The sequence below is a fragment of the Rhinoderma darwinii genome, chromosome 3 (genome assembly GCF_050947455.1).
Source record: "Rhinoderma darwinii isolate aRhiDar2 chromosome 3, aRhiDar2.hap1, whole genome shotgun sequence".
NCBI lineage: Eukaryota > Metazoa > Chordata > Amphibia > Anura > Rhinodermatidae > Rhinoderma > Rhinoderma darwinii.
This window is the reverse complement of record NC_134689.1, coordinates 193503269-193516873: the sequence shown is the minus strand read 5'-3', so window position 1 is coordinate 193516873 and position 13605 is coordinate 193503269. Positions and strand designations below refer to the sequence as shown.

Below are 13605 nucleotides of genomic sequence, written 5' to 3'. Positions count from 1 at the left end.
CTCAAAGTTGACTCGTAATCTAGCTTTTATAAGCTATTTACAGGTTAAAGAACATTTTAAAACAGTTGCAAATAACCCAATTAAACAAAAACATAGTAGGTGGTAGTAGGTTTGAATTCCCAACGTTACTACAGCTGTAGTTCACTACTGATAAGATAGGTGTAATATGAAAATTGAGTCCCCAATGCAAAATCTGCATTAAGGTCTCCACAATCTTTATGCCCAATGACTTCACACTGTATAGCATCTCTCCCTTTCTCTATTGCTTTCCGTCTCCCTCTTGCTTGTGTTACTACATTATTAAGCAATTATCATCCTATGCCATCACATATCTGCTGTAATGGCAGGGGGTAGGGAGACGGACAAGTGAGCCCTAATCTACCCGCCACTCTGTCCCTGCCTACTTGCAACGACCCGCCCTAGGCGACGGGGTACAACTGGGCGGCGGTCCCTGCGCTCAGTAAGTGCACGACAAACACGACAAACATACAAAGGAACACAAGCAAGGAAAAGGGGCAGTTGCCCACGGCAACACCGTGAGCAACCAGAGTGGTGAACGAGCCGAGTCAAGCCAGGAGTGTGCGAGGTACAAAACGAAAAGCAGAAGAGTAGTCGGTAAGCCAGGGTCTGTATGGAGCAGGATCAAAAATAGCAGGAGCTGTAGCTGGGCCAGGAAACCACAAGGAAAGAAATCACAAGCACCGAGGGACAGGAAGGGCAGGCTTAAATAGACCGAGGGCGGGAGCTAGCTGAGTCTGGCCAGGTTACGATAGGCTCTCCCACTCCTAAGCCTGCCAGCCTGAATGGTGGAAGCTGGAGTCAGTCTCAGGGATATATTCTCAGGTGCTGACTGATTAGTTCTGGGAGTTAACCCCGAAGCTGTGCCTGGCAGATCCTTTACAGTACCCCCCCTTTTATGAGGGGCCACCGGACCCTTTCTAAGTGGACCTGGCTTACTGGGGAAACGCAGGTGGAACCTTCTGACCAATACCCCAGCGTGAACATCCCGGGCAGGTACCCAAGTCCTCTCCTCGGGCCCGTATCCTCTCCAATGGACCAGGTACTGGAGGGAGCCTTGGACCATCTTGCTGTCTACAATCCTGGCCACCTCGAATTCCACCCCCTCAGGGGTGAGGACGGGAACAGGAGGTCTCCTCGAGGGATCCAAGGACGGGGAGCAGCGTTTGAGGAGGGAGGCATGAAACACGTCGTGTATCCGAAAAGACGGGGGTAACTCCAGCCGGAAGGAGACAGGATTGAGGACCTCAATGACCTTATACGGCCCAATAAACCGGGGAGCAAACTTCTTGGACGGAACCTTGAGACGCAAGTTCCTAGACGACAACCACACCAGATCCCCGACCATAAACGGGGTTAGCAGAAGGTTTTTTATCAGCCTGAGTTTTTTGTACGCTCTGGGACACCTCTAGGTTTTTCTGAACCTGGGCCCAGACTGTGCACAGATCCCGATGAACGACCTCTACCTCGGGATTGTTGGAACTACCAGGTGAAACGGAGGAGAACCGTGGATTAAACCCAAAATTACAAAAAAAAGGAGAGACCCCTGACGAGTTACTGACCCGGTTATTAAGGGAAAATTCGGCGAGGGGAATGAAAGAGACCCAATCAAATTGACAGTCAGAGACAAAACACCTTAAGTATTGTTCTAGAGATTGATTAGTCCTCTCCGTTTGGCCATTGGTTTCAGGATGGAAGGCAGAGGAGAAGGACAGATCAATCCCCAACTTCATACAGAAGGCTCTCCAAAACAATGAAACAAATTGTACCCCTCTGTCCGAAACAATATTGACAGGGACCCCATGGAGACGCAGGATGTGTTTGACAAACAAGGTAGCCAACGTTTTGGCGTTGGGTAGTTTCTTGAGGGGCACAAAGTGGCACATCTTACTGAAGCGGTCCACCACCACCCACACACCGACTTGCCTTGGGATGGAGGCAAATCGGTGATAAAATCCAAGGAGATATGTGTCCAAGGTCTCTGGGGAATAGGCAACGAACGCAGTAAGCCCGCTGGTCGGGACCTGGGAGTCTTGGACCTAGCACAGACCTCACAAGCGGCGACGTAGGCCTTAACGTCTTTAGGCAACCCAGGCCACCAATAATTTCTGGTAATGAGGTGTTTGGTACCCAGGATGCCTGGATGGCCAGATAGTGCAGAGTCATGATTTTCCCTAAGTACCCTTAGCCGGAATTGCAGGGGAACAAACAGCTTGTTCTCAGGAAGGTTCCCGGGAGCTGCACCTTGATCAGCAGCAATATCAGAGACTAAATCAGAATCGATCGAGGAAATGATTATACCTGGAGGCAAAATACAAGCAGGATCTTCCTCCGAAGGAGGGCTGGCCATGAAGCTATGCGACAGTGCATCAGCCTTAATATTTTTAGACCCAGCCCTATAGGTAACCAAAAAATTTAATCTGGTAAAAAATAACGCCCATCGAGCTTGTCTCGGGTTTAGCCTCCGGGCAGATTCTAGGAAAACCAGATTCTTGTGGTCGGTAAGGACCGTTACCTGGTGCCTAGCCCCCTCCAGGAAGTGGCGCCACTCTTCAAATGCCCATTTAATGGCTAAGAGTTCGCGGTTGCCAATATCATAGTTACTTTCAGTTGGCGAAAACTTCCTGGAGAAGTAGGCACAGGGGCGGAGATGGGTGAGGGACCTGGTACCCTGGGACAAGACAGCCCCCACTCCCACCTCAGATGCGTCAACCTCCACGATAAATGGCTCCATTTGGTTGGGCTGAACCAGCACCGGGGCCGAGACAAAGCACTTCTTAAGGACCTCAAAAGCCTGGGCAGCCTCAGGAGGCCAGTGGAGGAGATCAGCACCTTTGAGTGAGGTCCGTAAGGGGCTTAGCGATGACCGAGAAGTTAGCAATAAATCTCCTGTAATAATTAGCGAACCCCAAAAAACACTGTAACGCCTTCAGGGAGGCAGGTTGGACCCATTCCGCCACAGCCTGAACCTTGGCGGGGTCCATGCGGAATTCATGAGGAGTGAGGATTTGACCCAAAAATGGAATCTCCTGTACCCCAAACACACATTTTTCGGTTTTGGCAAACAGTTTGTTTTCCCGAAGGACCTGGAGCACCTTCCTGACATGCTCAATGTGGGAGGACCAGTCCTTGGAAAACACGAGTATGTCATCAAGGTACACTACCAGAAAAATCCCCAGGTAATTTCTCAAAATCTCATTTATGAAATTCTGGAAGACCGCAGGGGCATTACACAACCCAAAGGGCATGACGAGGTATTCGAAATGGCCTTCTGGCGTGTTAAACGCAGTCTTCCACTCATCCCCCTCTTTGATGCGAATAAGGTTATACGCCCCCCGTAGATCCAATTTAGAAAACCATTGGGCCCCCTGAACCTGATTAAAGAGATCAGGAATCAAAGGAAGGGGATACTGGTTCCTTACCGTGACCTTATTCAGGCTACGGTAGTCAATGCATGGCCTAAGACCACCATCCTTCTTCCCCACGAAGAAGAAGCCAGCACCTACCGGAGAAGAAGAGGGGCGAATGTAACCCTTGGCCAGGGATTCCTGGATATACACTCTCATAGCTTCACGTTCGGGACAAGAAAGATTAAATATCCTACCCTTAGGAAGCTTAGCTCCTGGTACCAATTCGATAGCGCAATCGTATTCTCTATGAGGAGGTAACACTTCGGAGGCCTCTTTAGAGAAAACATCAGCGAAGTCCTGAACAAACTCGGGTAGCGTATTCGCCTCCTTAGGGGGAGAAATAGAATTAACAGAAAAACATGACGTACAACATTCATTACCCCATTTGGTTAGCTCCCCAGTATTCCAGTTAAACGTGGGATTATGCAACTGCAACCAGGGAAGACCTAGAACCAAATCGTACGATAATCCCTGCATCAACAGTACAGAGCATTGCTCCAAATGCATGGAGCCAACAAGGAGTTCAAAAACCGGGGTATGCTGTGTAAAATAACCATTAGCAAGAGGAGTGGAGTCGATACCCACTACCGGGACAGGTTTAGGCAAATCAATCAGAGGCATAGCAAGGGACATAGCAAATTCCACAGACATGATATTAGCAGAAGACCCTGAATCCACGAAGGCACTGCCGGTAGCAGACCTACCACCAAAAGAGACCTGAAAGGGAAGCAAGATCTTAGTACGTTTCATATTTACGGGAAATACCTGTGCGCCCAAGTGACCTCCCCGATGATCACTTAGACGCGGAAGTTCTCTGGCTGCAATCTTACGCTTAGGACAGTTGTTCACTTGATGCTTGTCGTCCCCACAGTAGAAGCAGAGACCATTCTTCCTGCGGAATTCTCTACGTTGTTGGGGGGACACGGAGGCCCCGAGTTGCATAGGTATCTCTGAATCTTTCGGGGAGGAACGAAGCAACGGAGCTTCGGGAGGCATCATGGGGGAGTCGGAGGAGAAAACACATAAACGTTCACGTTGTCGTTCCCTGAGACGTCGGTCAAGTCGTACCGCTAAAGCCATAACCTGGTCTAGGGAGTCAGAAGAGGGATAGCTAACTAGCAGGTCTTTCAGGGCATTCGACAGACCCAACCTAAACTGGCACCTTAAGGCAGGGTCATTCCACTGAGAAGCTACGCACCACTTCCGAAAGTCAGAGCAATACTCCTCAACAGGTCTCTTACCCTGACTTAAGGTCACCAGCTGACTCTCGGCAAAGGCAGTCCTGTCAGTCTCGTCATAAATAAGTCCGAGAGCAGAAAAGAAACAGTCAACGGAGGAAAGTTCAGGGGCGTCAGGAGCCAAGGAGAAGGCCCACTCTTGGGGCCCTTCCTGGAGCCGGGACATAATTATACCCGCCCGCTGGCTCTCAGAACCTGAGGAATGAGGCTTTAAACGAAAGTAAAGCCTACAACTCTCCCGAAAGGAGGGAAAAGCCCTCCGGTCCCCTGAGAACCGGTCGGGCAACTTGAGGTGGGGTTCAAGAGGTGCGGTAAGGGGAACTACCAGGGTAGCATCAGGCTGGTTGACCCTCTGAGCCAGGGCCTGGACCTGTAGGGAGAGACCCTGCATTTACTGAGCCAGGGTCTCACGGGGATCCATAGTGGTGTCAGGGACCAGGGGTAGACTAGGTATGGGCTTGTGATTATGTAATGGCAGGGGTAGGGAGACGGACAAGTGAGCCCTAATCTACCCGCCACTCTGTCCCTGCCTACTTGCAACGACCCGCCCTAGGCGACGGGGTACAACTGGGCGGCGGTCCCTGCGCTCAGTAAGTGCACGACAAACACGACAAACATACAAAGGAACACAAGCAAGGAAAAGGGGCAGTTGCCCACGGCAACACCGTGAGCAACCAGAGTGGTGAACGAGCCGAGTCAAGCCAGGAGTGTGCGAGGTACAAAACGAAAAGCAGAAGAGTAGTCGGTAAGCCAGGGTCTGTATGGAGCAGGATCAAAAATAGCAGGAGCTGTAGCTGGGCCAGGAAACCACAAGGAAAGAAATCACAAGCACCGAGGGACAGGAAGGGCAGGCTTAAATAGACCGAGGGCGGGAGCTAGCTGAGTCTGGCCAGGTTACGATAGGCTCTCCCACTCCTAAGCCTGCCAGCCTGAATGGTGGAAGCTGGAGTCAGTCTCAGGGATGTATTCTCAGGTGCTGACTGATTAGTTCTGGGAGTTAACCCCGAAGCTGTGCCTGGCAGATCCTTTACATCTGCACTGCTCATAGTACTGCCGTGCTCTAATCTGGTGAAGGTGACTTTGAACATCCTCAAGCACCAGGACCTTGGTATAAGTACAGATAGACCACTGGATGATGAGATGCACTACAAAAATAATAATACCAGATTCCTGGTTTTGTCCCAAAATGGCAGACATCTGTCCTGGTAGAAGAGATCAATGATAGATAACCTCCAGTGCTGCTCTTTATCACGAGATAGCAACACTATGATAACTTCAATTGTTGCTGATTTTTCTCATAAGGCTATATTCACACGACAATGAAAAAAAATGGCCATTAAAAGCTGATCAACGGTCAGTTTTTCATGGCCGTTTTGCATCAGCGTGTCTCCAAATTTTCATCCATTTCCAGTCCGTCTGTCCATTTTTAATGACCGTTTGACATCCATTTTGCATCCGTTTTTCATGGCCGTTAAAAAAACCAGATGAATTTCATTTGTCAGGCTTTTTTTGTCCCAACCCCCTGAAAACACCCAAAGGAAGGTCATTGTCATGACTGTTTCACAACCCCCCAGTAGATGATAGCACACAGCCCCCCTGTAGATTATGCCACACACACCTCTCTGGAGAAAGCACCACACTCCCCTCTCCCCTCCCTGTAGTAATCTTCCAGGATTGTCTCTGTAAATTCAGGACAGTCCCGAAAAATTTACTACAGTTGACAACAATGCCCTCTGTACTAGCACCACACTACCATTGTTGTGAGCGCAACAATGCCCTACATACTCACTGATGCAGCGCCGTCTCTCGTCTTCTTCACGTGTGGTCTCTCGCATAGCCTTTGCAGAACCCGTGAAGATGAGAGACCACAATTGTAGAAGACAGCGCTGCATCGGTGAGTATGCCGCTGATAGCCAGCAAGGGAACTAGTAGTTCCCTTGCCAATCCCCATGCCACAGATCAGTTTTTAACGGTTGTTACATGTATTGACATAAAACCTGATCCATTGACTCCTATGGGGCCGTCTGGCCGTGAAAACGGACAAAAATAGGACATGTCCTATTTTTTGACGGCCATTATTCATGGGCCGTTAAAAAAATGGCAATGTTAATACACCCATAGAACATCATTGTTCTGAAAACGGCCATGTGACGGCCATGTGTTTTTCACTGTCGTGTGAATAAGGCCTAAGGTTACTTCGGTTGCTATCTCATGATCGAAGGATGTTTGTGGGGGGAAGATAAGACAAACAAATGGATAGAATAATCACATTAGTGTTGTCATCCTACTGCGGACTCACCAGGTTTTATTGAACACCTTTGTTTATGTTTTATGCAGGCCACTACTGTACTGTCCCTAATATTTACAATGTCAGCAGCTAAATATGGTTGAGATAGCAACATGATAAAAACAAAAAAGGCATGACAAGCACATTTTCTTTAAAACTCTCAAGTTTAAACATACTGTCGTATAAAATGGACTGAGAAAATTAAATTATCTTGTGCATTCTCAATTTTCTAATTAGCGAAAAGCGCCACAAGTGGGATTAATTCTTGTGAAAAGCCATAGAAAGGACCATGTGGACTCCGGTACAGAGGTCAGAGTTAGTTTAGGAATAGCTAAAAATAATGGTGGTGGCAGGTTTAGGGATAGGGAAGATGGTGCTGGCCACGTTGCCACTGACACTGGGGTGTCTGTGAGGGTAAGGTGAGGAAAAATAGAGAGAGCATTTGGGTGAATAAAGGTAGAAGGGCATTGGTTAAAGAGATAGGCTGACAGTTGAGGGGGTTTGAAATGGGGGGGGGGAATCAGGTGTAGGAGTTTACTTTATCTAAGGAGAGGCCATCAATTTTGAAAACCCAGATTACCCCTTTAAAGTGTAGCTAAACCTTTCACAAACTTCTGGCATGTCATAGTGACATGTCAGAAGTTTGGATTGGTGGGGCTCCGAGCACTGAGACCCCACCAATCGCTATAACAAAGCAGCTGAAGCGATCGTGTGAGCGCTCCACTTTGTGTCTGGCTTTTGCCGGAAATAAATAAATGTATCGGTGTACGGACTCAATAGAAAGTCTATGAGCCCGTACTCTGATACATCGGCTTTCTGGAAAAAGCAGAACAGACACAAAGCGCATGAGCGCTCACACGAGTGCTTCAGCTTCTTAGTTCGAGCGATTGGTGGAGGTCTCAGTGCTCGAACACCCACCAATCCAAACTTCTGACATGTCACTATGACATTTCAGAAGTTTGTCAAATGTTTATCCACACTTTAAGGTCAAATATTTTCAGACTCTATCAACATTTTTACTATCTTTACATTGGTATAACATTTTAGTTATAATTTTATTTTGGGTTCAGTCCTTGCAAATGCAGCCCCTACCCCGATTGCTAAGGGTTTTGCTGCTTTCACCGCTGCAAATCGCTGTTATCAGGGGGATGGGGAAATCTGCTGGCAATGCTCAAAGGGAAATATACTATTACATGGCTCCAGTTGAAAACAATGGGTGACCATATAATACATGTTCACAACGAGTCTTTTATCAGTGGCTCTTCACTCGAATAATAGATGATGTCCAAATGCCATGATAGGGTCTCTAATGCTATATTTATATAGGAATGCTTGGAAACAGTCTTATAATCTGGCAAAAAGAGGAATAGAGAAGTACCACTTTATCAGATTATATGATGGTAATCATATAATATTAATAACAACAACAACACATTATTTATATGAATGGAGAAGGGGTAAGCAGCTGCCAGACATCTCCAGTACCATTCATCTACAGTATGAAGTGGCATCAGTTCATTGATTTATGAAAAGGAACGTCATGCATTTCTTTTAGCTGTATATCATTTATGTGTGTTGTGATAGTGTTTGCTTCCTTAGGCTTCGTTCACATCTGCGTCGGGGCTCCGTTCAGGCGTTCCGTTGGAGCTCCCCATCAGAACGGAACCCTGACTGAAACAAACGGAAACCGTTTGCATCATCATTTCTTTCAATGGTGACGGATCCGGTGCAAATGGTTTCCGTTTGTCTACGTTGTGCAAGGGTTTCATCATTTTGATGGAATCAATACCATAATTGGCTACGACAGAACACCAGAACGGAGCCCTGACGCAGATGTGAACGAAGCCTAAGGCCCAGTTCACAGAGTTTTTTCACACGTTTTTTGATGCGGAAACCGCATCGGAAAACGCGCCAAAAAATGGGTGAAAATGCCTCCCATTGATTTTAATGGGAGGCGGACTCGTTTTTTCTCCACGAGCAGTAAAAAACGCTCGCGGGAAAAAGAAGCGACATGACCTATCTTCGGGCGTTTATGCCTCTGACCTCCCATTGACATCAATGGGAGGCAGAGAAAACGTATTTCACGTAAGCGTATACGCAGCGAATAACGCGGCAAAAGGCGTGCAGGCAGATCAAAATCTGCCCCAAAATTCGAAAAGGAATTTTGAGGCAGAATTTTATGCCTGCGAAAAACTCAGTGTGAACTCAGCCTAAGTGGTCTGGTACTAATCTTTCAGTATATACATATTCTCTATGTTTATTCAACATTTTCTAATATTTTTTTTATTGGAATTATTGTATTGAACAAGTGTTCAGTAAATACACTCCTATTTCAATAGCCTTGATTTAAATAGAAGGTTATGGCCTTTATCGCACGCTTTTCAACAATACTGCCCTTAGGCTGGGTTCACACGACCATGTTACGTCCGTAATGGATGGAACGTATTTCGGCCGCAAGTCCCGGACCGAACACACTGTAGGGAGCCGGGCTACTAGCATCATAGTTATGTACGATGCTAGGAGTCCCTGCCTCGCTGCAGGACAACTGTCCCGTACTGTAATCATGTTTTCAGTACGGGACAGTTGTCCGGCAGCGAGGCAGGGACTCCTAGCATCGTACATAACTATGATGCTAGGAGCCCGGCTCCCTGCAGTGTTCGGTCCGGGACTTGCGGCCGAAATACGTTCCGTCCATTACGGACGTAACATGCTCGTGTGAATCCAGCCTTACACTGAATACCTGGGGACACACTTGAATCAATGATCTAAATGTTGTATGGCTGTATTGAATAAGTAGGTATTGTAGATATACAATATATATCTACAGTGATAAAATACACAGGCATGTACATTAGTGTTACAACCTGGTACTCCAAAGCAAACAAAATGATGAAATAGATAAGTTATAATGTAGAGGTGGTAGCTTTCCTAAAAGGGTTGTACAAGATTAGAAAACACGGCTGCTTTCTTCCAGAAACAGTGCCACACTTGTCCATGGGTTGTGTCTGGTATTGCAGCTCAGCTGTATTGAAGTAAATTGGGCTAAGCTGCAATACCACACACAACCTGTGGACATTTGTGGCACTTTTTTATTTATTTAAGAAAGCAGCCATGTTTTTTAATCATGTACAACCCCTTCAATTATTTTAAGAAAAATAAAATCATGTGATATGCCCCATTTAATAAAAAAAAAAAAAGAACTAATGAAGTTATATGTACCCCAAAATGGTGCCATTAGAAAGTACAACTCTTCCAGGAAAAAGAAGCCCTCATATGGCTACCTTAATGGAAAAATAAAAAAACTTTCTGGTTCTTAGAAAACCGCTGCGTCAGAAAGACCAAAACGGCTGTTGCGGGAAGGGGTTAAAGATTCTGATGTAATTCATAACATAAACAAATAAATGCTTTTTATATTTCCAAACGAAAAGCCTTCATTAGTTGAGCAGATGGCACACTTCTCATGCATGTATATTATTTGTTGAAAATAAATACCCTTTTGTCTCTTTTTTATGTACAGATTGACAAATGAATTCTCCACCATCTGTGTCTGGTTATAATTACATTTTGGCCATGCGACATATTTATAGGTCTAGTATGTCTTATCTGATTACAACAACGCATACATTTGTGTGACACTACATTACGTCAAAGCAGTATAACAAGAGCCTGACAACCATCACTACAGCACGGTATTACATTATAGAGCTAATCATGGTAACACAAAGTTAAAATAATGATTTACTCTTATGTTCACGTTAGAAGATCTACAAAACATGCACTCATTGTGATGCCTGATCAAAATCTAAGATTGAGAACCACAAATCCATTGATGTCAGCTAGGTCTGTTTCATCCGGAAGATGTTTGGTCTATTTATACTGTGAATGTGGGAACTACATATTCAGAGCTTTCAGTAGTGTATTATACGGACCGGTGACACTGCTTGTGATGGCAAGTACTGAATTATTTCATTATCTTATACCATTCCTTTTCCAGATGCGCTATAATGATTGTGATGTAACTTAGGGTCCTATTACACAGCCTGACGGGGGCCGTGTAAATGTGCACCGATCAAGGAGACAGCTTGTTGATTGGCGCTTGTTTTTGAGCTATTATCAGTAATGTATGGGGACGAGCACTCGTTACTCCGATCACTCGTCCCCATACATTTTTATCATGTCGGCAGCACATCTCCCTGTTTACACAGGGAGATGTGATGCCGACAACGATAATATTTTAGGCTGCGTAAACGATACTGTCAGCCGATGAGTTAATCGGCTGATCGTTGCCGTTTACACAAGGCAATAATCGGGAACAAGCATTTTGTGAATGCTCATTTGCCCGATAATTGGCCTGTGTAAAAGGGCCCTTACTCTTTGATTGTCAAGCTTAAAAGGGTATTCCCATCTGATAATGAAATAGCATAAAGGTGGGACCCATCCCCCTCAATCCTGAGAATGAAGGGACATGGGTCTCTTTAGTATTTCTCCTGCATAGCGGTACTCCCAGAGATCCACTGTAAGGGCATGCCCACACGTGGCGGATTTCCTCCGCAACTGTCCGCATCAATGCCGCACAGAATCTGCGTTGCAGATTCTGCGGCGGATCTGCCCAAAATGTGCAGTAAATTGATGCGGACTAGCTGCTGCGGACTGCGGTAAAAGTGCTTCCCTTCTCTCTATCAGTGCAGGAGAGAGAGAAGGGACAGCACTTTCCCTAGTGAAAGTAAACGAATTTCATACTTACCGGCCGTTGTCTTGGTGACGCGTCCCTCTTTCGGCATCCAGCCCGACCTCCCTGGATGACGCGGCAGTCCATGTGACCGCTGCAGCCTGTGATTGGCTGCAGCCGTCACTTAGACTGAAACGTCATTCTGGGAAGCCGGACTGGAGACAGAAGCAGGGAGTTCTCGGTAAGTATTAACTTCTATTTTTTTTACAGGTTGATGTATATTGGGATCGGTAGTCACTGTCCAGGGTGCAGAAACATTTACTGCCGATCGCTTAACTCTTTCAGCACCCTGGACAGTGACTATTTACTGACGTCTCCTAGCAACGCTCCCGTAATTACGGGAGCCTCATTGACTTCCTCAGTCTGGCTGTAGACCTAGAAATACATAGGTCCAGCCAGAATGAAGAAATGTCATGTCAAAAAAGCAAGACGCATCCGCAGCACACATAACATGTGCATGACAGCTGCGGACTTCATTGCGGAAATTAGAATCTCCATTGAAGTCAATGGAGAAATTCCGCCATGAGTCCGCAACCAGTCCGCCACAACTCCGCAACATCCATCGCATGCTGCGGACACCAAATTCCGCACCGCAGCCTATGCTCCGCAGCGGAATTTTCCGCTTCGTCTAAACGAACCCTACTAAATAGAAGTGGAAGTCAATGGAGAAACGGCTCCGCTGCGGATTAACGCTGCGGAGTGTCCGCAGCGGAATTCAAGAGCAATTCCGCCACGTGTGGCTTTGCCCTAACAGAGCTCCAACTTAGTGAATAGGGCTGTGTTATAGTTCCCTGCACAGGGAAAATCTGTAAAAGAGGCGCAGCCCTTAACCCCTTTGTAAACAGTCTATTCAATGCCTCCATGACCAAGCAATTTTTTCTGTGTTTTCATCATCGTATTCAAAGAGGTATAACTTTTTTTTATTTTTGTGTCAGCAGCCAGCTGTATGAGGATGAGTTGTATTTTTCAATGGCACCATGTTGGGTTACATATAATTTTTTTATTAACTTTTATTAACAAATTTTAAGGAGAAATTTAAAAAAATAGCAGTTCTGCCATTGTTCACTGTGTTTTCAATTTAAGTAGTTCACCGTGTATCGTAAATAACATTGACCTTTACCATCAACAACATATTGTACCATCTTGGTACAATTACGGCGATACCAAATATGTATCTTTTTTAACATTTTACAACTTTTGTGCAATAAAAACACTTTTAAACAAAAAGATTTTATTTTTGCATCGCCGCATTCCAGTGTAGCCATATGAGGTTGGTTTTTATTGCGGGCCGAGATGTAGTTTTCATTGGCACCATTTTGGGGTACATGAAACGTATTTATCAACATTTATTATTTTTTTGGGGGGGTGGAAAAATATAATTTCTGTTCATTATTTTTTGTTTTTTTATGCCATTCTATTTATGGTTTTACTAACATGTTAGCTTTATTGTTCAGGTCATTACAATCGCGATACGATATAAATGTATTTCTTATTTATTTTTTACACTTCTACAAAATAAAACCACTTTTTGGGGAATAAAATGTTTTTGTTTTTTTGTTTTTTCACTGTTCACCTTTTTTTTTAATAATCTTAAATTCACATTAATTCATTATTATTTTAAATGATATTGGGCAAAATGGTTCTAATATGATTTCTGTTTATGGGACTGCAGCATTCAAACCATTTACTTACATATTTTTATGTCTATCAACATAACTTTAAATGTATCTTTTTATCTTTTACCTACATATTCCAGTATATTATTTATTATTAGTACAAAGGTGTATATTTGCGCTCTGATTTATCAGTATTTGGTATTATGATTACTCCTTACTTCTTCAGCACTTTCATGCGTCAGGACATGTTCACATATACTATTCACATAGTATCACATTCTATCACTATACATGTATTTATTTTTCA

At 45.2% G+C, this 13605-nt stretch overlaps 1 protein-coding gene across 1 annotated transcript in view; it reads left to right on the top strand.

Annotated features, from left to right (window-relative positions):
- Positions 1 to 13605, top strand: part of PANX2 (pannexin 2) — a 44753-nt gene that overhangs the window by 16417 nt on the left and 14731 nt on the right. The gene's annotated exons all lie outside the window — the stretch shown is intronic.